Source organism: Macaca fascicularis, chromosome 6, assembly GCF_037993035.2.
Source record: "Macaca fascicularis isolate 582-1 chromosome 6, T2T-MFA8v1.1".
Classification (NCBI taxonomy): domain Eukaryota; kingdom Metazoa; phylum Chordata; class Mammalia; order Primates; family Cercopithecidae; genus Macaca; species Macaca fascicularis.
In genome coordinates this window covers 70,789,839-70,814,907 of record NC_088380.1, presented here as the reverse complement: position 1 = coordinate 70,814,907, position 25,069 = coordinate 70,789,839, and the positions used below count along the sequence as shown (strand labels likewise).

General features: G+C 40.8%; 1 long non-coding RNA gene across 1 annotated transcript in view; it reads right to left on the bottom strand.

The window, feature by feature from the left end:
• Window positions 1-2,503: 2,503 nt before the first annotated feature.
• Window positions 2,504-25,069, bottom strand: part of LOC141407005 (uncharacterized) — a 25,090-nt gene continuing 2,524 nt past the window's right edge. The window contains exon 2 of the long non-coding RNA XR_012413696.1: window positions 2,504-3,919. This is a non-coding gene — a long non-coding RNA (uncharacterized lncRNA). The remainder of the gene's footprint in view (window positions 3,920-25,069) is intronic.

Below are 25,069 nucleotides of genomic sequence, written 5' to 3'. Positions count from 1 at the left end.
AATCAATCCTGCAATCTCAGTCTCCTGAGGAGCTGGGAATACAGGTGCGTACCACCATGCTTGGTTAATTTGTTTTTTAGTTTTTAATAGAGACAAGGTCTTGTAATTGTTGCCCAGGCTGGTTTCGAACTCCTGAGCTCAAGTAACCTGCCCACCTTGGCCTCCCAAAGTGCTGAGATTATAGGTGTGAGCCACCAGGCCCAGCCTTGTGCTATATTTGGAGACTGTGTTTGAAACTCCAGAGTGATGGACACAGATAAACTAGAGAATGAACACATAAAAATACCATGGTAAGGAGACAACATTCAAGAATAAGGTCTTGGATCAGAGAATATTTGGCATGAAGATGTCTTTGCTGCAGTCTGAATGCTTATGGATCCACGGCTCCGGCCCCTGTGTTGAGACCTAATCCTCAATGTGATGGTATTAAGAGGTGGAGCCTTTGAGAGGCGATTAGGTCCACTCTCATGGATGGGATTCATGCTCTTTTAAAAAATGCCTGAAGCAGTTTATTTGCCCTCTTTCACCTTGTGAGGACACAGAAAGGATTGCCATCTAGCAAGAGGGCCCTCGCCAGAATCTGTTGGTGCCTTGATGATCTTGGACTTCCCAGCCTCCAGAACTGTGAGAAATACATTTATGTTGCTTTAAAGACACCAAGTTTATGGTATTTTGTTACAGCAGTCCTAAGACAACTTCTTAATCTTTATACCTGTCTTTAAGTATCTTAAAGATTTTCAAGTTAGAGAGAAATTAAGCTTGTCATATATTATTCCAGAGGGATAAACCACAGGGACACATTTTTCATCTGAAACAAACTACATTGTTTTTGCCCAACATTACATAGTTCTTATGGGTTTTCTACCTCTTCTAGTAGCAGTGCCACACGGTGGGCCTATGACCCAAGAGGCCGGGCCTCTCAGGGAATGTATACCTTATCCCTTTCTATTGTTTGCTACATGACCTGTGAATTTCATTTTTCTGGCAAAGCCAACTTGGATCCATGTTGCAAGCAACTGAAAGAGTCCTGCCCAGGATTTATAAGAGTGCTATGACAAGAAGCAGGCAGTTTCTAAGCAGTGAGTTCCCACCATGGGGCATGATCACAGAGGGCCAAGAAGTAGCTTCATGAGGTCGCTTCAGAGATTGAAAAACTGGCTGGGGCAGTGGCTCATGCCTGTAATTCCCAAACTTTGGGAGGCCAAGGAGGCAGATCATTTGAGGTCAGGAGTTTGAGACCAGCCTGGCCAACGTAGTGAAACCCCATCTCTACAAAAAAAAAAAAAAAAAAAAAAAATAGCCAGGTATGGTGGTGCACGGCTGTTGTCCCAGCTAATTGGGAGGCTGAGGCAGGAGAATCGCTTGAACCCGGGAGGTGGAGCTTGCAGTGAGCTGAGTGGAGTGCCACTGCACTCCAGCCTGGGCAAGAGAGCAAGACTCCATCTCAAAAAAAAAAAAAAAAAAAAAAGAAGAGAGTGAAAAACCAAGAAGATGTCATCTGCACTAACTGTGCCCTCCCACCCCGCCATCACCTCCTGATTACTGCATAATAGTGACATTCTCCCTGCAGTTTATTCACTGGGGAACTGAAAACAATGCATTGGACCTGTCATATGAAAAATAAAAAGCCAGTAAATCATGTAAATAAATTAATGCTATACTCAATTACAATGGGAATTTATTACTCAGCTTATCTTTATTTAATAGCTATCTCCTCTGTGTCAACACCTGGCACAAACATTTCTTAATAAATTAGAATATAGGTGGACTGTTTTCATTTTAATAATTTGCAGCATTTAAAGGAAATTACTTACCTGAATTCAGAGATTTATCTAAAATCCAAGTATACTCATTAGGACAAGAAACTCTCCCTAGACTCACCCTAGGTGCACTCCTCCCTGGAGGAGACAGCCCTGTGTCCCAGATTTAATTCTAATTTCCCATTCGCTTAGGGCAGTGGAGGGAGGCCTGCCCTCTGTGGGTGTCTGCAGCAGGTTGTTTCATGTCCCAGGATGAGACTGGCCCTTCTGGCAGGTTGGCCCCTAGCGGTGGGATTATATTAGTGTCAGATTTCTTACCTTACCCTTCAACCCCAATAGACACAGAAGCCGCCCTCCAAAAGTCACCAGGGGAAAATCAGCCCGAACAGACAGAAAGCCCTGTGACTCTGCAAGCTGAACCTCTGCAGGCTGGCCTAGAGGGGCAGAAGCTGCTGGAATGTTTAAGCGAAATTCCTTGTGGCTCTGGCCCCTTGGCAGCCATTATTGCTGTTCTCTGGCCCCGGCTGCTTATCCTCAAGGCCTCTCAGATCGCCACAGGCAGTGGCCTCAGATCTCCCTTCCATAAACACTTGTCAAAGTCACCCAATAGCACTCATCGGATGCTGGAATTACTGAACGTATGAAAGCAGTGGGGAAATTCAAGGGTTTGCCATCTTTTTTCCAATAGAGTAAGGGCCTTTATAGGGTGAGGGTGATCAGACAAAACTGAGATCTCTATTTCCGGAGAGAAAGAAAACTTAAAAATCATTTAATTATGACATTTGGGCTTAATATTAACAAGCTCAACATTTTCCAACACCCTTCAACAAAGCCTCACAGCCTCCAAATGACTTCAGTTTGCTTCGAGACAATCCACTCTGTGTCTGGGGCATCAGTTTGATTTACAGAGCATTTCAAAATATTTATATATTTTTTAGGGTTTCCATCACAGCTTCAGCCAGTAACCTGCTGTGTTTGAAAATGTCTAGGCAGTAATTGTCATTGTTTGCAACAGCTATTTTGGACTGTAGTGAGAGCTGTGGCATTTTGTAGAATGTAGGAATGCAATTACCAAGGTTGTATACATAATCCAAGTGACCTCCTGGCTTCAGAAGCTCAACCCCTAGGAAAAAAAAGGATAACAACAGCAAAACTTTTGTTTAATTTTTCTTCTGTAGTTGGTCAGTGGTAGGTGGATTATATTATGGCCAATTTGGCAAAAAAATGATTAGTATAACAATTCCTTATAAGTACAAAACAATGTTGGTTTAAACATTCAAGAAGGAATATGCCTGGGATGATGGGCACTTCTGACCCACTTTCGTACCTCAGTGTTTCTGGAGGAAACTGGACACTGAGTGGATGTCTGGGTCCTGGAGTGTGACTCATCCTCATAATGGTTGCTTTTTACCAATTAGAAAAGAGCACTCTAATGTCATTTAAAAATACATTGCTAACAGCTAAGGGGGTTAGGTTTTAAAAGAAACAGTACAAAAACCAATTCAGTAAGAATGAGACCATTTTGGAGTCAGTAAATGAATGTACAAGTTGCTCTGCATGTCATTTGGGACTGAGGTTTCTTGGATCTTATCTGTTTCCGAGAGGCTCAGATTACTCCCAAATTATTTTCTCTCCCCCTGCTCCCTTTTTTTTTTTTTTTTAAATTTCAGATACTATCTGGAAACTGCACTGCTAAAGCCCGCCCATAGTGTGAAACAGAGTTGTTAGACCTAAGTACGGATCCATAAACAGAATCTCTTGATTTCCAAGCAAATCAGTGGTTCAGATCACTCTGTTGCTAGAAATAAGAAATTGTCCCGAATGATTTCAAATCTTTTAAAAAGAAAAACACAACAAAGTGTCAAATAGAAACATCCATTATCATTATCATTTCCTTGGTACCTTCCAGGCATAATACATCAGCTCCCACCTTATCTCTGTCTGCCCCTGTGTAAAAGTGCCTGTAGCTCTGAGACCCGGTAGCTGGAGCTTCTGGCAGTAGCTTTCCTTCAGGCTGACCTCTGGATGGATGGTGGGGCTCTGTTTGCTGCTCAGGGCCTTTTCTTGATGGTGGTCTTTGCTTTCCAGCTGGCTCGTAGACTGTCAAAGGGCCACTGGGAAACTGCAGTGAAGCTGACCCTAGCGGGTCCTCTGAAGGCCTGTGAGGGTGTGAACAGTGAGAGCAGTGAGAGAGCCCCAGACACTCTTACTGCTTGGGATTCATCTTTATCCCACTTCTTTCCCAACCTCCTCACTCCACCTACTGTTTTCTCACCCCTGCATGGAATTATACTAAGTATAGACAACCCCCAACCCCCTCCCATCCCCCCAGCTCCCAAAAAACCACACATCTGTTCTGAAGCGCTGCTGTAAACTGCTGGCCTGGATGGTTCTGGCCAAGCTCCCCAGACATCTACGAGAACAGCAAATGCCACGCCAGGAGCATACGCGGGCTGTCTCCAAAGGAAAGCACTGCCAGCGTGTCTCAGTGGGGGAAGAGCTTCGTCAGGATGGGCTAATCATTCCCAGTCAAGCTGGATGCTGCAAGACTGCATGGAGACAGCTGTCAGACCCATTGTTCAGGAGGTGGCAGCAAGCCCGAGGGGCTAGGGAGGGGGTCCTGAACCCAGACTCCAGTGGCGCTCCGATAGTGGTCATGATGATTACATCTAAAGTGTCCACCACCTAAAGAGGTGGCCACATGTGCAGTCTCATGAGAAATCCTCCAGAAAGCTCCAGCAGGAAGTTCTTCTCAAGGAGAATCTCAAGTTTTTTCTTTTCAGATTAGGCACATGACCAAGATAAAATGTGTTAGTGGCTACTGTTTACATAAATTGTATGGCTCTGAAATGGCAATTTCGTATCCAGACAGGCATATCTGTCAGCCAAAGGAGCTTTTATAATGTAAGCTTTACTAGGTACTTCCTTTCTCTTTCATGTATACTCAGTTACCCTGGTTTGTCTTTTATTACTGTAAGCATGGCTTTTGATCAAAAGAAATGAAAGCATTGACATTTTGGTCCATTCATTCATTCATTTTAAAAGGAGGCTGATGCTTTTGTGATGCAAAGATGTTCCATGGGAAGCAATGACAGCCTTTGCCGGAAAAGCGGATTTAACAACAAATACATTATTCTTGCAGAATTTTTCCTTGTGCCAGGAAACCAAAGGGCTCTGAGCTTCATGGGGGAAAGAAAGCCACTGTGTCCATGTGAACACAAGGCAGGGGAAAGGGCTGTGGACCTTCCCAGGCTCACTCCAACCATAGGCTAAAATGCCTTACACCACAAGCTAGCAAATTATATCCTCAGTATGTCTTTAACTCTTTAAAATTTAGCTACCAGGGGACTGGGGAGGCTACAAATTTATCATCTGTTATTTATGCCTGAGTCTGAATAAAAGATTTGAGAGCAGATTTTGATAGAAGAAAATCATAGAATGTTAGAGTGGAAACAGTTTACAGAAAGAATATCAAATCTAGGCCAGGTGCGGTGGCTCATGTCTAGCACTTTGGGAGGCTGAGGGAGGCAGATGGCTTGAGCCCAGGTGCTCAAGACCAGCCTGAGAAACATGGCAAAATTCTGTCTCTACAAAAAATAAATAAATAAATAAATAAGAGAAATTAGCCGGATGTGGTAGTGTGCACCTACAGTTCCAGCTACACAGGAGGATGAGGTGGGAGGACTGCTGGAGCCCAGGAAGTCAAGGCTGCAGTGAGCCAAGATTGCACGACTGCACTCCAGCCTGGGCGACACAGCAAGACTCTGTGGAAGGAAGGAAGGAAGGAAGGAAGGAAGGAAGGAAGGAAGGAAGGAAGGAAGGAAGGAAGGAAGGAAGGAAGGAGGGAGGGAGGGAGGGAGGGAGGGAGGGAGGGAGGGAGGGAGGGAGCGAGGGAGGGAAGGAAGGAAGGAAGGCAGGCAGGCAGGCAGGCAGGCAGGCAGGCAGGCAGGAAGGAAGGAAGGAAGGAAGGAATCAAATTCAATGTCCTACTCCTACATTATACCTTTCTAAGTGGCCTGTGAACAATACCAGTCTATGGGACAGTTCTGTGGCAGGGTTGTTCTTTGGAATTTGTAGGGGAAGAAAAGCAATATATTTTCCTGCCCATCACAAGGTTCATGGCTGATACCCCTTTAACAAAAGACAGATTAAAAAATGAAAAACATAAGAGCCTTTGGAAACGAAGACCCAAAGACCTTAAGAAAATAATGAATTTTTATGTTTAGGTTTGGCAAGGAAGGGACAGTCATGTGGAGGTATGACTGGAAAAAAAGGGGGTCTGACCTAATGGTAATAAACTGGGGGGATCTTAGCCAGGTCTGTTTGTTCAGATGCTTCTCAGCCTCTCTGTATAACATGCCTTCCCTTTGTGCATAGGGCAGGACACTGGTCATATGAGGGTCTTTGAAAGAGAGGGAGTGGGATAAATTCAGAGAGACCTTTCTGCTTCTGAGCTTTTTACAGTTTCCTCCAGCTTTAAATAGTATGCAAAGGGGCCATATTTTGGGGTTATGTGACTGTACTCCATCACACTTTATCACCAAGCGATATTGTTCCTAATTCTATCATTTGGAGCAAAATACAAGTTACTCTCTTTTCTACCTAAAGGCCTCCAAATATTCAAGGATAACCACCCTGTTTCCCTTGGTTCTGTATTCTCTAGGTTCTGGTCCCTGTTCCTTCCACCTCTCTTTAAATGGTGTGATTTCCAGGTTCCCTCATGTCCTACCTGCCATCTACCAAACCTACTCCAGTGGATCAGTGTTCTTAAAATGGAGTGTCAAAACTCAGCACAAGATTCCAGGTGTTCTGTGGCACACAGAGGGACCTCTGGAGGGGGGTCCCCAGTGGCATGCCATGAATATTAGGCATTGCTCATATCTTATTCAATATTAGCCATGATTTTTGATAAATATGTATGGAAGACCTGTTTGTCACATTCGAGAATAACACAAAACTAAGTAGAATAGCAAACGCAAAAGATGTCACAAACAAGAGACTGAAGCATCAAGGAGGAATTTCCTGTGGATAAATATACATTTTTTTTTTATTAAAAATAAGTACAGGATGGGGTTACATGTCTTGATACCAGTTCATAGAAAGAAAATTGGCCTCAAGCTCAACATGAGAGCAGACTCTGTGAAGATAACTATTGTTTGGAGTACAGAACATGGGGTCCCTTGTGCTCCACACAAGAGCTGGAATATTGTGCACAGTTCTAGGCACCAAAATTTATTTTATTTCATTATTATTATTTTTTGAGATGGAGTATTGCTCTGTTGCCCAGGCTGGAGTGCAGTGGTGCGATCTTGGCTCACTGCAAGCTCTGCCTCCTGGGTTCACGCCATTCTCCTGCCTCAGCCTCCTGAGTAGCTGGGACTACAGGTGCCTGCCACCATGCCCGGCTAATTTTATTTTTTTTTTTTTTTTTGGTATTTTTGTATTTTTAGTAGAGAAAGTGTTTTACCGTGTTAGCCAGGATGGTCTCAATCTCCTGACCTTGTGATCCACCCGCCTCGGCCTCCCAAAGTGCTGGGATTACAGGCGTGAGCCACCACACCCAGCCTATTTTATTTTTTAAATCTGGTCAAATGCAGTAGTGAGAAGGGGGAAAGGATAGAACAAGGAGTTCAATCTGTAACTGTACAATTCATTGAGATCATTCGCTACCTTCAGATCAACCTCTAGGCACATTTTAAAAACACTGAGCCACTGGGCAACTCCTGCTTTCGTCCTTTGATTCCCAGACCCGTGTATTCTTTCTCTCGGGGAATACATACATATAAAAGACTTTGATCAAAGTAAACATCGCATCACAGAGGATGGGCCTCATCTTCTTAAAGTGCCTGAGCTGGGACTCCAATTCAGTATTAAATAGGTAGTTTCTATGTTCTATCAGGCTGGGAGCTTCTGTAGTAGGTGATATGACCAGTGGATCCCATGATTAAGAAACCCATTCTCTCATCTCCTTTGCTATAAAGTGGGCCCCTGCTCTAATGTCATGTTATGTGGATTTTATGCCAGCAGATCAAATGCCCCAAAAGCTCTCAGGTCATGGGGCTGAGTAAGGGTCTTAGGATATGGGATGCAAATCTATATGCAGACTATGTGTCTATCTATTCCTTTCAGAATGAATCACTAGCCCTTCCTAAGTGGAAGGGACTCAATGTAGTCAATTTGTCACCAAGTAGATGGTTGGTCTCCTTGATGGACAGGACCATATCAATGACTGAATATTGATCCCTGGTGCAGTCAGATTGGACATTCAGTAGCAGCAGGCACAGTTAAATCAGTCTTGGTAAGTGGTTGCCCACAGTATTGCATCCATTTACAGTGTCCATCTCTGCCACTAAGACCACTTTGTTCACTTACTCATTGGCATGTATCTGACTGTTTTTAATGCTTCTACTGTAGAAGATGCTCTCTGGTGAGAATAAACATGCTATATTAAAGATCTTCACCATTTGCACCCACTTCGATATATTTATCCATATGCTTCTATCCCAGAATACCTGTCCCTACATTCTAATATTTCTTCTGATAAGCTTCCGACAAGCTGGCCAGGGCATTCACCACTGCCTGTGAGTCAGATTATATTCTAACTTGAGGCCACTTCTCTATCTACACAAAGTAGATGATCAGGTACATCACTAAAATCCCTGCCTATTGGAAGCATTTTCTTTCACCATTCTCTTTCTAGACCACTTGTGAGTCAGGTTGTAGTACAGTTGCATCTGTGTTCAGCTTTCACTCACATACCAAACAGATCTACCTGTGAACAAAGCCTGGGTTTTCTCCTCCTCTGAGAGCTGGTTTTAAGGACTATCTCATGCAGCAATAGGTATGTGGGAGGGGAGCTGATGCAACAGCAGTGGATGACACATGGGTGTGCACGTGCATTCTGGTCCTAATTGTGCTCAACCCTGGGTAGATTGCTGCTGGGTCCTCTCGACCATATGACTGGGTGAGTCACATAACCAAGCTGATGATGAGCAGTTCTGGACACATGGGGTCCCACGGTCAGACACTTGATCAGGGCCCAGCAGCATGCCAGGAATTTCTCCCATCATCTCGGGATTCAATATTGACTTCGATTCACTATTTGGGGGGAAGTTTCAGACATTTGTACTTCACTGTCCCCATTATGAAATTCCTTATCCCACAGGCTAATCTGGGGTCACACTAATCACCAGCATATCTTTCCTAATTATGCATTCAGGAACAGGGGAAATGTCCATGGCCTCAGTGGACCCACTGTGAGTGGGACCATGGCCCATTACATTCTATTTGCTATTTCACTTATTGCTATGGTTGGAAAGTTTGTGTCCCCCCAGAATTCAAGTTTTGAAACTATGTCCCCAAAATGATGGTATTCAGAGGTGGGGCCTTTGGGAGGTGATGAGATCATGAGGGCAGACCCCTCATGAATGAAATTAGTGCCCTTACCAAAGAAGCCCACAGAAGCTTGCTTGCTCCTTCTGCCAAGTGAGGACCCAGCAAGAAGACACCATCAATGAATCAGAATGTGGGCCTTCAACAGACACCAAAATCTGCCTCCAACTTGATCTTGGACTTCTCAGCCTCCAGAACTCTAAGAAATAAATTTCTGTTGTTTATAAGCCACTCAGTCTATGGTATTTTGTTACAGCAGCATGAATGGTCTAAGACACCTAAATACGCCTACACTAATAGGGGGTCATGATGATGTTTTTGGTCTCTGGCTTGATGTCATCGATGAGGTAAATCAATGTCAGCTCAGACCTTCTGTCCAACAATCTCAAAATATTGGGCATTCCCCTTTCCCCAGTGTTCAGTCAACCAATTAAGTGTCTGTAGATCCCTTTGAGGGAGTATTTGCGGAATCATTACCATGTACATCTGTTAGGGTGTTTTAGGATCCTTCTATTTTTCCTTTTAGTGGTTTCAGGCCTAAAAACTGGCTCAGGTCTGGAAATTGGATAAGGTAATGGCTTCTTACTGGGGCACCTTCCTCCAGCTTCCTGATCATTCATCCATCCTTGGTTCTTCTGATAGTACAAGGAGAACACTACTCTTGTGGGCTGCTCATCTATTCTGCCCCACTATGATGGTTAATTTTATGTTTTAATTTGGCTGGACCAAAGTGCTCAAATATTTGGTCAAATATTATTCCGGATTTTTCTATGAAGGTGTCTTTTTGGATGAGATTAACATTTGAATCAGTGGACTTTGAGTAAAGCAGATTAACCTTCGTAATGTGGTTAGGCTTCATTTAATACCTTGGCAAGGACCCCAGAAGGTGATGTTGGCAAGGACCCCAGGGGTGATGATGATGTACGTTCACCTCCTGGGGTCCTTGCCAAGGTATTACATTCTGGATTTAATTGATAAGCTCTCTTTTCTCAGTCAATAAACTCCCCCTTATCTAACTGTATATTCTAGTCTCCTTAATCAAGTACCTTCAGAATTCAGGGGAGGTGTACTACCCTGGCTCCTGCTGGGGAAGGCCTTAACAGAACAAAGCTAACCTCCTCAGAGCAGGAAGAAATTCTTCCTGCAGAGTTCTTTGAACTCAAACTGCAACTCTTCCCTGGGTCTCCAGCCTGCTAGTCTACCCTGCAGATTTCTGACCAAGCCTCCACAATGATGTAAACCAACTCCCTAAAATAAACAGATTTTTCTTTATATGTACTCATGCTGTTGGTTCTGTTTCTCTGGGGAACCCTGACTAATATACCCATGTTTTATTATCTATCTCCATAACTCTGAGAGTCAGGCCCGCTTGGCTGCCACTCCCATCTTATCACATTAAAATAACTGAATCTATAATTACTGTTTGGCTTCTGACTCAACCCTACTCTATTGTCTCAACTGTCTCAACTCTATTGTTTCCAGGTTGTAGCATCCTCATTGCTATCAGGGAATCTGGTTCTGTAATGGCCACTATCAAATGTCTATTAATGATGTTGCTACGTCCTCACTAGTGCACCCCTGCTGGTCTCGCCAATAATGATTATTGTGTTAGTCCGTTTTGCATTATTATAAAGGAAAAGCCAAGGCTGGGTAATTTATAGAGAAAGGAGATTGATTTGGCTGTGGGTTCTGCAGGCTGTACAAAAAGCGCAGTGCCACCATCTGCTTCTGGTGAGGCCTCAGGAAGTTTTTGTCATGGCAGAAGGGAAGGGGAGCCAGCGTGTCACATGGCAAGTGAGGGGGCAATCAAGAGGGAAGGAAGGAGGTGGCAGGCTCTTCAAACAATGAGCTCTTGCCTGAACTAAGAGAGAAGTCACTCATTACCATGGGGAGGACACCAAGCCATTAATGAAGGATCTGCCCCCATGACCCAAATACCTCCCACCAGGCTCCACCTTCAACATGGGTATCATATTTCAACACGAGATTTGGAGAGGACAAACATCCAAATGATAGCAATTGTCTGAATCCATTTGGGCTGCTATAACAAAATACCATAAACTGGGTTGCTTATGAACAACCCAAATTCGTTTCTCACAGTTCTGGAAGCTGGAAATTCCAAGATTAAGGCTCTGACAGATTCTGTGCCAGGCATTTCTAGACAACAGTCTTTTTGCTGTGTTCTCACATGATGGAAGAGGGGAACAAGCTCCCTCAAACCTTTTTTACAAGGATATTAATTCCATTCATGAGGGCAAAGCACCCATAACCTAGTCACCTCCCAAAGGCCCCAGCCCCTAATACTATGATCTTGGGGATCAGGATTTCAACTAATGAATTTCAGGGGGGATGCAAACATTCCAACCATAACAATGATGAATTCTCTGGACCTTCCCATGAAACATAATCATTGGTAAGTTTTTCAGCCTCACATAGTATATCTACTTCAGCATGCCCACCTCTCCAAGTCTTTTAATCCCTCCTCCACCAACTGCTACAGCAATTCTGGCATCTCAACCTCACTTAGCATAACCATCACTTTTTTCATGCTACTAGGAGCTACCCTAGCAGTGAACTTATCAATTAAGTTCAGGACCCCTCAAATGAAGTCTGTCCACTGACAGCACTCCAAGAAGCTGGACAATTTCTTTCTTGTCACCATAGGAGTTAATATCAAGATTTTGCAATTATGTAAAAGTCTTTTTTAAAATTTTACTTTAAAACATTTCTTTTTTAGAGATGGGGTCTTGCTATGTTGCCCAGACTGTTCTTGAACGCCAGCCTCAAGTGATCCTCCCATCTTGGCCTTCCAAAGTGCTGGAATTATAGGCATGAGCCACTGTGCCTGGCCTTTTTGATTGTGTATTTAATTTTCAATAACCTCTCATACTTTTCAAGTTATACACAGGCTTCTTTGGACTTAACTGTGAAATCTTGCCTGTATTTCCTCTGACATTTTTGAAATCTTCTTTCCTTAACTTTAGGCAATATGGCAGATTGAGTTGACATAAATTAGACCCCTTCCAGTATAAAAAGAAATATGAACTATAAGATGATAATCAAAAATTGATGTAGTATCATAGCAGTAATTAAAAGTTGCTGTGTTGGCAGCCAACAGAGGGTAGCACTAAGGGCCCTTTGGGGTAAGAGTCTAGGGTTTCAATGAGGTTCTAATGACCCTAGACACTCACCCCAAAGGCCCTCAGTGCTACACTCTATTGGCTTTGGAAGGAAATATGGCCTTGGTCATGTCAGAATTGATCCTCTTCCATAAAGATCAAAGCTTAAGAGACATTTCAGTTGATCAAGAAACAGGAGAATTTAATGATACACTTCTTAACTCATTTTATAATACTAGATCATACAAAGATATTACTAGAAAAGCAAACTAAAGACCAATATTTCTCAGGAACATAGAAAGAGAAATAATGAAGAAAAAAATGTAGCAAATCCAATCTAACTATATATATAAAGGATAAAACATTATTATGATGAAGTGAAGTTTATCCCAGGATTGCAAGATTGGTTTAATATTTGAAAGCCAATCAGCGTAATTCACTATATTAGTAAACTTAAAAAAGAAAACCCAGATGATCACATGATCATTTCAATAGATGCAGAAAAAGCATCTGACAAAATTCTATACCCATCCACGATTGAAGAAAACAAAACAAAACACAACAACCAAAGAAAATCCCTCAGCAAACAAGGAATAAAAAGGAACTTCCTCAATCTGATAAAGTCAATAGAGAAAAAACTTTACACTTAACATCATATTTAATGGTGAAAGATTGAATGCTTTTCCCTTAATATCAACAACAAGACAAGAGTGTCCATTTTTCCTAATCTTATTCAACATAGAAATAGAGGTCCTAACCTGTACAATAAGGCAAGAAAAAGAAATAAAAGTTATATAGGTTGAAAAGGAGTAAACTGTTTATTTGTAGATGACATGACTGCCTACAAAGAAAATACTAAGAAATAAGCAAAAGAGCTAATGGAATAAAAAAATACATTTAGCAAGGTTTCCAGATATAAGGTCTATGAACACAAATTATTTGTATTTTTACATTTAACAAAAACAATAGAAAATTGAAACAACATTTTTAAAAACCCAATAGCATTTACAATGGCATCAAAAATAAAACAGCTAGGGATACATTTTTAAAAATATGTGTGCAATTTATTTAATTAAAACTATAAAAGATTGCTGAGATAAACTAAAACTCTAAATACATGGAGAGATATATCACATGTATAAATCTACACACTCAATATGTTGAGCTGTCAATTCTCCCAAAATTGATCCAGAGATTCAACATAATCCCAATCAAAATTCCAGTAGACTCTTTTGTAGAAGTTGACAAGTCTCAATAATATCCATTTAAAATTTGAAGATAAGCACTAAAAAAGTAATAAAGGCATCATCACTTTGAAACCAGTAAAAGGAATAAATAAAAAAATTAAAACCAAACAAATCTGGGTCAATCTAAAAGAAAGGAAAAGAGAAGTCACAAAGGAAAGAAACAGCATTTTGAAAATATGAAACAAAATCATATGGTAAAAATAAGTTCAAATATATTGGTAATCTAAGACTAAGTAGCTTAAATTTAATTGTTGAAAGATAGCAATTCTCAGATTGTATTATTATAACAAAATCCAGCTATTTGATGTTTTCAAGAGACTGATTAAAACATAGGTACACAGAAAGTTTCAAAAAAAAAAGAATGGAAAAACTATGTACCAGGCAAATTTTAAATTTAAGAAAGATAGTATGGCAAGAATTCTATCTGAAAAAAATAGATTTTAAGGAAAAAAGTATTATATGAACAAAATAATATAAACTTTCAAATAATATAATTTACTTCTATATAATATGGAAAAGCTACTTAATTAGAATATAAATAATTTACTTGCTTTAAGAAAATATAAAAATTTTACTCAATAATACTATGAGTAATATAGTGCTATGGGCAATATAACAATCCTGAACCTATATACATACCTAACAGCACCACATACAAGCAAAACATGACAAACATTCAAGGAGAAATTGGGAAGATATTAATCTTATCACTTAGAAACTGATAAGATCAAACAGACTAAAAATAGTAGGATAGAGAAGATTTGAACCACACACTTAACCACACAATATATGTCAATGGACATAGATCAAATCCTGCATGCAAAAGATAGAGATACACTCTTCTTAGACAAAAAGGGAATACTTAAAACTGAGCCCCAATATAAACATCAACAAATGCCAAATAATTGACATAACATTGATCCCATCCTCTCACCACACTCCAATAGAATTAGAAATCAATAATAAATTTAAATTTGATTTCCTAAAGTCTAAAAGAAACATTTAACTATACTCAGTATTATCACCTCACAGATGACTTTATGACTTTCTTTTAAGGTTTTTATACTTTATTTCCCCACTGTCAACAAAATTCTTCTTGACCAAAATGAAGTCCAGACTAGCAGCTTCCCTGTTGTTTATTCATTCTTTCAAGAGATGAAATTGTAGGTAGGAAAGGCCAAAATGTTATCAAATATTCTGCTTTTGGTTGAATAATACTTCTAACACACGTCTACATGGTTAAAACATTTTATTGCTATTACATCAGTTTAATAACCTGCATTAAGAAAATATTATTTAAAACTAAAGTATTTCTCACATGCTCAGTCTGGCCAGGCTGTCTGCAATATGCTCCTGTGACATTATCATATCCATTTCTGAATACTTTTATTTTTCATCCAGATGTTCTTTGCCTTGCTTCTGCCCTCAGGTTTATGGATTCCCATACAAGTACATAGTTTCATTACTCAAATCCTATTTCCCTAACCCTTATTCTATCTGAAGCTTCTCTTTCAAATCTTCTTAGTTCAGTATAGTATTCCATTTATTCATATAAAGCCACTGTACTTTCAGTAAATCTGTATAAGCTTACATTTCTAAAATTTTTAGTTAGTATTTTACTGGTTTGTCTCTACCTGCAGTCCATTAGTACACTAATAACAAAGTCAAAAGTTGTTTCTCAGCCTCCTTTCATTTTTCTCTTCAACAGGGAATCTTTTGGTACTTTCTTCACCGTTTCTTCTTCCTCGGGCACCTTGGTATTCCTCACATACTTTCACAATTTTTTATTTAGATACTTGTTTTTTTGAGACAGAGTCTCACTCTGCTACCCAGGCTGGAGTGCAGTGGTGCGATCTTGGCTCACTGCAACCTCCACTTCCCGGGTTCAAGTGATTCTCCTGCCTCAGCCTCCCGAGTAGCTGGGATTACAGATGTGCGCCACCACGCCAGCTAATTTTTGTAGAAAGGGGGTTTCACCACGTTGGCCAGGCTGGTCTCGAACTTCCAACCTCAGGTAATCTACCCGCCTCAGCCTCCCAAAGTCCTAGGATTACAGGCGTGAGGCACCATGCCTGGCCTAGATCCTTTTAAAGTCCATTTTCACCCTGATTCTACTTCTTAAGAGCTTTGCTTTCTTGAGCAAGTACTTTACCTTTCTGTGCTTCAGTTTCCTCATCTATAAAATAAGGATAATAGTACCTATATGATAAAGTTGTAAAAATTAAATGAGTGAATACATCTAAAATGTTGAGGTCAGTGTACATAGAGCTTAATACAAATTAGCTTTTATTAAAATGATTTGCCCTTGAAATTCAATTTATAACCCTTTTGATTTCTTTGGTGAGTCTTCTGTCAAATACATTCTTGCAAGACTTCTTGTGGCATATTCTGTCCCGTGATCTCTGGCTCACAGCCAGGAAACTCAACAACTTCTTGACATCACTGACAAAGCTGTTTGTTTACTTTTCAAAGTCAGAATCATAAAATAACAGAAAAGTTTTTTTAAAAAAAATCTATTCCTGGCCGGGCATGGTGGCTCACGCCTGTAATCCCAGCACTTTGGGAGGCTGAGGCAGGCGGATCACGAGGTCAGGAGATTGAGACCATCCTGGCTAACACGGTGAAACCCCGTCTCTACTAAAAATACAAAAAAATTAGCAGGGCGTGGTGGTGGGCATCTGTAGTCCCAGCTACTCGGGAGGCTGAGGCAGGAGAATGGAGTGAACCCGGGAGGCGGAGCTTGCAGTGAGCCGAGATCTCGCCACCACACTCCAGCCTGGGTGAGGAGCAAGACCCCGTCTCAAAAAACAAACAAACAAACAAACAAACAAAAATCTATTCCTGGCCGGGCACGATGGCTCATGCCTGTAATCCCAGCACTTTGGGAGGCCAAGGTGGGTGGATCATGAAGTCAGGAGTTCAAGACCAGCCTGGCCAAGATGGTGAAACCCGGTCTCTACTAAAAATACAAAAATTAGCCGGGCGTGGTAGCAGGTGCCTGTAATCCCAACTACTTGGGAGGCTGAGGCAGGAGAATTGCTTGAACTCAGGGGGTGGAGGTTGCAGTGAGCCAAGATCACGCCACTGCACTCTAGCCTGGGTGACAGAGTGAGACTGTCTCAAAAAAAAAAAAAAAAAATCGATTCCTAAATCATTCCATCTTCTACCCACCGTCTCTGTCATTACAAATACATTCCACACTTTTTCTGACTCTATCTAGTTCTATACATGTGAATCAGTAGACATGAACAGGCTCAAGTACAAGTTCCAGAGCTTACAGCTAAGGTTGATTCCACAATCTTTAGAGTGGGAGTCATCAGCCAGTATTACCCCTGTGCTCTTCCCAAACAAATGCCAGGAGCTTTCTGATGTGATGATATGTGGGAAGCCTTAGTATTCCAGGCTTCAAAATCAAACTGAAGCAAAGGTTATTTTTAGTTGACTAGCCACTAGTAACTACGAAAGCACAGTTTCTTTTCCTTATGGTTTTCTACAAGATCATATTATTTAATTCATTCCTTTACATTGTTTCTTATATGTCTTTTTCATCTTTTTTTTTAATTTTTATTTTTATTTAATTTATTTATTTTTTGACTTTCTAGATTTCTTCCATTCTGCAAGAAAATCATCATCCTCTCTAGTATGCTCGAGAACAGGCCCGTGCCTCTTGAGCCTTTTGGCTTCCATCAGCAGAGAGACCAGCCTGCATCTGTAGTGAACACACGTAGGGACTATGCTAAGTAGGAATCAGAGTCCTTAAATGTAAGATCCCTAGGGCAGTTTCCTCAATATAAGCAAGCAATCCTTAGCTCACCCTTCTTCACGCAGTTCCTGGTAACTTCCACAGAACTTTTCCTTGTAAACCTTCTAGGGTCACCCGTTACGTAGCCATTACCTTACTGCCCTACAGTAGATTGTTAACAATTAAGCCATTATTATTATTATTTTATTTTTATTTTTTAGACGGAGTGTTCCTCTGTCGCCAGGCTGCAGTGCAGTGGCGCGATCTCAGCTCAGTGCAACCTCCGCCTCTCGGGTTCAAGCGATTCTCTTGCCTCAGCCTCCCGAGTAGCTGGACTACAGGCACGCGCTACCACGCCCAGCTAATTTTTTGGTATTTTAGTAGAGACCCGGTTTCACCATGTTGGCCAGGATGGTCTCAATCTCCTGACCTTGTGATCTGCCCGCCTCGGCCTCCCAAAGTGCTGGGATTACAGGCTTGAACAACTGTGCCCAGCCCAATTAAGCTGTTATTAACCACTCCTTAGGCACTCTCAAAGAGAACTTGGTAAACTCTTTCCTTTTCCCCTTTGAAATGCACTTAATTTGTTGCAGTCACATCATTCTGAATGTAATTCCCATGAATTCAGCTATCAAAAGACTAGATAAGAGAGTGACATCAATGAAAATGGTGGAGTAGAGAAAGTCAAAGTTTTGTTCCTTCCTAAAAGCAGCAAATAAACTAGCAAAAACTGTCAGAATCAACTTTACTGGAACTCTGGAAATGAATCAAAATTTTACAGCAAGCAGTTGAATGCTAAGAAAAAAAAATCCCAGCTGAATTTTTTTTTTTTTTTTGAGACGGAGTTTCCCTCTGTTGCCCGGGCTGGAGTGCAGTGGCATGATCTTGGCTCACTGCAACCTCCGCCTCCCGGGTTCAAGTGATTCTCCTGTCTCCGCCTCCTGAGTAGCTGGGACTACAGGAGCACCCCTCCACGCCAGGCTAATTTTTGTATTTTTAGTAGAGACGGGGTTTCGACATGTTGACCAGACTGTTCACGAACTCCTGACCTCTTGATCCGCCTGCCTCCGCCTTCCAAAGTGCTGGGGTTACAGGCGTGAGCCACTGTGCCCCGCCCTGAATCTCGATAAGAGAGCTTTGTGGCATTTTATCTTAACCTTGACACCACACCTCAGCTTGTTGGCAAAATTGAAGACAACAGCCCACATTTCTGGTATAGGTTTCTAATACTGAAGGAAGCAGAACAGATCTTATTCTCAAAGATTTGTGGTTGTTTTGACCTCTCTCAGGGTTCTCTGAAGGACCAGTTCAAAGGATTTATCTTTATGTAACCTAATCTGGAACTCTCCCAGGACTAGGAACTCTCCCAGGACTGAGGTGGCTACCCAGGGGGCATTTGCTGAAAATACTGAAAGGCAAATGTATTAACCATTGCCAGCTGGAGCAAGTCTTTGTCTAGTAAGTCCAATGCTTGGGCTTCCTTGGGAACAGTTTCCATTAATTTTTTCCCTGTGTATGGGCCATAATTTCTTGTTTCTTTTCCTGACTTATAATTTTTTTTGTTGAAGATGGGACAAATAACTGGAGCCAAAAACAAAAACCAAATTCCCAGTCTTTGTAAATAGGCTGTGCGTGTATATTGGGGCATGCCTTCAACACTCAGCCAGGCAGTTTACAACACTGTCTTAGCCTTCACTTCCTGTTTGTAACAAAGCCTGAAGGTTAATCAGAGGTGAGAGCTTAGGAGTTTCTCAGGTCTTTTCTGCACGATCGCCAAGCCCTGGCAATATACATGGCATTCTGGATATCTAGGAATATGTGGGAGCTTTGCAAAGCTCTTATTCCTCAAAGCATCTCACTCCCAGCCTTTCCTCTTAAGTGTTTTGGTTTGCCTATTGTTTGCCATCAACTCCTTGCTCTATTGATTCTTCAAGTATTTGTTCTGTTGAATAGGAGTCCCAGAAAGAGACAGAGAAAAAGGAAGAGATAGTGTCCACAAGTCTCAGGCTCTGATAATTTTTTTCTTTAATTCTTTCTTTTCTACTGCTTCTTGAGTTGGGTCATCTCAAATGACCTGTCTTCAAGTTCAATGTCTTTCTCTTGCCTGCTCAATTCTGCTGTTAAACCTCTCTAATCAATTTTTTTTAAATTTTGGTTATTATAAATTTCAACACTACAATTTCTGTTTTCTATAATTTATAAGTCTATCTATTGATATTCTTTATTTGGTGAGACATCATTCTGATACTTTCCTTTAGTTCTGTGTACACGGCTTTCTTTAGCACATTGACTATACTGAAAATGTTGATTTGAAGACATAATGGCTGAAAACTTCCCAAACTTGATAGGAGAATCCTGAAAGCAGTGTGAGAGAAGTGACTTATCATGGACAAGGGATTCTCAACAAGATAAACAGCTTTCTAGTCAGAAATCAGTGAAGCTAAAGGGTCTTGGGACAACATACCCAAAGTACCAAAAGAAAAAAGAAAACAAACTGTCAATAAGAATTCTATAGTTGGCAAAACTATGCTTCACAAATAAGGGAAAAATCAAGACTTTCCCAAATTAACAAAAACTGTGATAGTTTATCACTGGTAGACCTGCCCTACAAGAAATCCTTCAGGCTGAAATGAAAGGACACCAGAAAGAAACTCTATTCCACACAAAGAAATCAAAGATACCAGTGAAGGTAACTACATAGGTGAAGACTCAGTTTTAAATTACTTTTGGCTCATAACTTTCTTTTTCTCTATATAATTTAAAAGACAGCACCCATTCTACCAATCTCTGCATCTTAATTGGAGAGTTTAATCCATCTACATCTAATGTAGTTATTTATAAGGAGTTACTTCTGCTGTTTTTCTATTTGTTTTCTGTGTCTTATAACTTTGTTTTGTTTCTCAGTTCCTCTACTGCTGTCTTCTTTGTGTTAGATTTTTTCTAGTGTACCATTTTGATTTCTTTCTCATTTCTTTTACTATATATTTCTTAAATATTTTCTTAGTAGTTGCCCTGAAGATTACAATTAACATCTTAATTTATAAAAATCTACTTTGAATGAATATCAACAGCACATAAAAACTTTGCTCCTATAGAGTTCCACTCCTCTCTCACCTTGCTTATGCTGTTATTATCACAAATTACATCTCCCTATATTTTATGCCCATCAACATTGATTTCTAATTATCCCAGGATGCAGAAGTATTTCAACATATGAAAATCAATGTACTATGCCATATTAAGGGGGAAAACCCACATGATTACCTTAATTGATATAGAAAAAGCATTTCACAAAATGTAACACACTTTTATGATAAAAACAGTTTAAAAACTAGGAATAAAGGAAAACTTCCTTAACAAGATAAAAGCCACATATGGAAAAAACCCACAGCTAACATCATACTTAATGGCAAAAGAAGACATTTATGCAGCCAACAGACACATGAAAAAATGCTCGTCATCACTGGCCATCAGAGAAATGCAAATCAAAACCACAATGAGATACCATCTCACACCAGTTAGAATGGCGATCATTAAAAAGTCAGGAAACAACAGGTGCTGGAGAGGATGTGGAGAAATAGGAACACTTTTACACTGTTAGTAGGACTGTAAACTAGTTCAACCATTGTGGAAGACAGTGTGGTGATTCCTCAAGGATCTAGAACTAGAAATACCATATGACCCAGCCATCCCATTACTGATATGCAATTACATATCTGATAAGAGTCTAGTATTTAGAATATATAAACACTTACAACTCAACAACAAAAAGATAAGTGATCCAATTAAAGAACTGGCAAAGATTTAATAGATATTTCTCCAAACAAAATATAGAAATGATCAATAAGCACATGAAAAGATGCTCAACATTCTTAGTCATTAGGGAAATGAAACGCACACACACAAAATGAGACACCACTTCACACTTACTAAGATGGCAATAATAACAAAATGGAAATTGAGTGTTGATGAAGATGTGGAAAAATTGGAATCCTCATACATCACTGGTGGGAATGTAAAATGATACAGCTGCTATGGAAAATAGTTTGGCAGTTCCTCAAAAAGTTAAACATGGAATTATATGACCCAGCAATTCCACTCCTAGGTACATACCTAAGATAATTAAAAACAGGTGTTGAAACAAAAACTTGTGCATGCTTGTTTATAACAGCATTACTCGTGATAGCCACAAAGTGGAAACTACCTTAGTGTTCATCAACAAATGAATGAATACCCAAAATGTAGTATATCCATACGATGGAATATTGTTCAGCCATACAAAAGAATAAAATATGGATGAAACTTGAAAATATTATGCTAAGTGAAAGAAGCCAGACACAAGGGCCACATATTGTATGATTCCATTTATATGAAATGTTCAGAATAGGCAAAGCAATAGAGACAGAAAGCAGATTAGTGGTTGCCAGGCTGGAAGGAGGGTAGAATGGGGAGTAACTGATTAATAGGTACAGAGTTTCTTTTGTGGGTGATGAAAATTCCGGAATTAGATCATGATGATAGTTACAAAATCTTGTGAATGCACTAAAAGTCACTGAATTGCACTCTTTTAAATGGTTAAAATGGTGATTTTTTTTGGGGGGGGGGAGGGGAAGCTAAAATCCAGATTCAGAAAGGAAATTAAAAGATAAGAATGATATTTTTAACCTCAATGCCTATTGTTATACATTATAAAATTGACCTTGCAAACTTAAAGGAAGATTTTACTGCAAATCAAATTAGGGTGACTTACACAGGTATAGAAACTGTGTATTCCAAAATTATTGAAACAATCTGATTTTACTTAATTGTATTATTTTCAATAAAAGTGATTCATTATATGGTAAACAAAAAAAGGCTAGACAAATAGTATACTTAAAATTACAACAGTTGGTTATTCCACCTGACTTTCTATTCATTAAAAGTGTGTCCCAGAATGAAGGTAAATTGGGAAAAAGACATAGATGATTAGGCTGGGTGTGGTGGCTCACGCCTGTAATCCCAGCACTTTGGGAGACCGAGGCGGGCAGATCACCTGAGGTCGGGAGTTCGAGACAAGCCTGACCAACATGGAGAAACCCTGTTTCTACTAAAAATACAAAATTAGCTGGGCGTGGCAGTGCATGCCTGAAATCCCAGCTACTCAGGAGGCTGAGGCAGGAGAATCGCTTGAACCCAGGAGGCAGAGGTTGCAGTGAGCCAAGATCGCACCATTGGGCGATGAGACCTAGGTTTGATTCCTGACACTGGAAAGGGATTAACCATGAAGACTTCAGGAAGTCACTTAACCTCTCTTCAGCTCAATTCCTAATTTCTTTATTGAGATGCCAATCTACCTAGACTAATAATTAGCCTCAGAGGGACTAGCGTGTAGTATACATGTAATACATTATTATAATTTCTATAGATTAGCCAGTATGGGAAAATAAGAGAAAGCTACCTTAAACCTCCTAAAGGAAGTTATGGCAAATTTCCCAGATCTCAATTGTCTTAAGCTGGCTAGGCTGACAAGGGAAAAAGAACGTTCTGTGCAAAAGGAATTACATATGCAAAGAGACAAAAATATGGAAGATAATGACACAATATTTTATCAGGAACACAACACTGAGGTAACTTGGGCAGCACAGGTCCAGAAGGGGCAGAAGGTGAGCTGGAAAATGTTAGTTGGGGCCAGGTCATTACAGAGTACTCCATCTTGAGTATATCACTTAAGAACTTTAAGAAGAGGAATGCAGTCAGCTTTGCATTTCTAGAAAGATAACTGGCTGAATGGGCAGAATGGAATGCAGTGAGAGGCAGTTCATCAAGGTAAACAGTTGGGAGGCCAGTTCTTCTATACCAGCAGGATTGGCATAGATGAAGACTAGAAGTGATAATCCACAAATGTTGACTGAATGGGTATTGGAGGACAGGAGGCATCAAAAAGTAACTCTAGGGCTGGGCGTGGTGGCTCACACCTCTAATCTTAGCACTTTGGGAGGCTGAGGCAGGAGGATCATTTGAGGTCAGAAGTTTGAGACCAGCCTGTCCAACATGGGGAAGCCCCGTCTCTAATAAAAATACAAAAATTAGCTGGGGGTGGTGGCACACACCTGTAATCCCAGCTACTCAGGAGGCTGAGGCAGGAGAATTGCTTGAACCCAGAAGGCGGAGATTGCAGTGAGCTGAGATGGCACCACTGCACTTCAGCCTGGGCAACAGAACAAGACTGTCTAAAAAAAGTGACTCTAGGCTTCTAGACTGTCCTTCTTGGAGGATAAGGACCACAGAAAGAGGAGCAGTTTGGGATACAGTCAGAAATATAATCAGCTCTCTGTATCCATAGGTTCCACATCCCTGGATTCACCAACCATAGGTTGAAAATATTAGAAAAAAATTGCATCTGTACTGAACATGTTTAGACTTTTTTCCTTGTCATTATTCCCTAAACAATATAGTATAACGACTACTTACATAGCATTTAGATTGTATTAGGTATTATAAGTAATCTAGAGATGATTCAAAGCGTATGGGAGTATGTACGTGGGTTATATTCAAATGGTATACCATTTTACATTAGAAACTTGAGCATTTACAGATTTTGATATCCACAGGAGGTCCTGGAACCAATCCCCCACAGATACAGAAGGACACCTGTATATATTTGGAACCCAATGGGGAGATACACATTTGAGAATAGGTGGTAGCTGGTATCATTAATTCATTATGTCCAGCAAGGTATTAAGTTCTGTGATGCTATGACATGGACTTGCTCTTAGGAGTTTATAGACTAGTGGGGATAGGTAAGATATTTCACAAGTAGATACATTAAGAGGTGTGAAAAGCAGTGTTGTAATCAATGAAATACAGAATAGCTCACCCAGATTAGGAGTCAGAGGAAGCCTCTCTGACAATGTAACATTTCCACTTGGACTTTAAGGGCAAGTTGCAATTAGCTGGAGAAGAGAAACTAGGCAGAATGAATACTATGTACAAAGGCCTAAAGAAAAGAGAGCACTGCCCACTGAGGACATGAAGGACATTCAGGAATACTAGAGCAGGGAATGCAAGAGATGGGGAAAAGCAACAAGCAGGAGTGAGGGTGTGAGGGGCCTCATAAGCCTTGGAAATAAATCTGGGTGTTTGGGTTGGGAGTATCTTGATAAGACTGAGTTCTAGAAAGGTCATGGTGCCACACCAGAGAATGACAGAGAAGGGTGTGAGGTTGTTTGCAGAAATCAGTTAGAAGGCTTTCAGTGGCCTAGATGAGACTGATGGCAGCAGGAATGAAGAAAATAGCAGATTTGATTAATTAATCAGAATTGTTTCAAGGAGACAGAAACCACCTCAAAAAGTTCAATTAAAAGTGAGGAACTTCTTGGCTTCAGTAACCGAATCACAGAAAGGCAAGGGAGCTGCTGGCCAGCAAGGGATGGATGGGGGAATGGAGTGCTGCCAGGACACCTTTTCTACTTTTGCACTCATCTCTGCTCATCTTGGAAAGTTTGCTGTTCATCTTTCAGGCCTGGTAGGGTACATGGCCTGTTGGTGGTTCTGAGATCACATCTCTACAGCTTCTAACTAAAGGAGACCTTTTCTCCCGATTCAGAATAGATTCAGAATATAAGGTCCCAGGAAAAGCTGGAATTGGCTGGGCTCAGATCATGTGCTAATGTCTGGACTCAATTCTGTGGCCAAAGTACCTCTCCCCTTGGAGAGGTAAGAGCATTATCTAAGGGACATGGTCACCCCAATGGTCAAGGAAGTAAGGTCTGATACCAGGAAGGCTGTGAAGATGCCGGCAATCTCAGGCAGACACAAAAGCAATCCAGA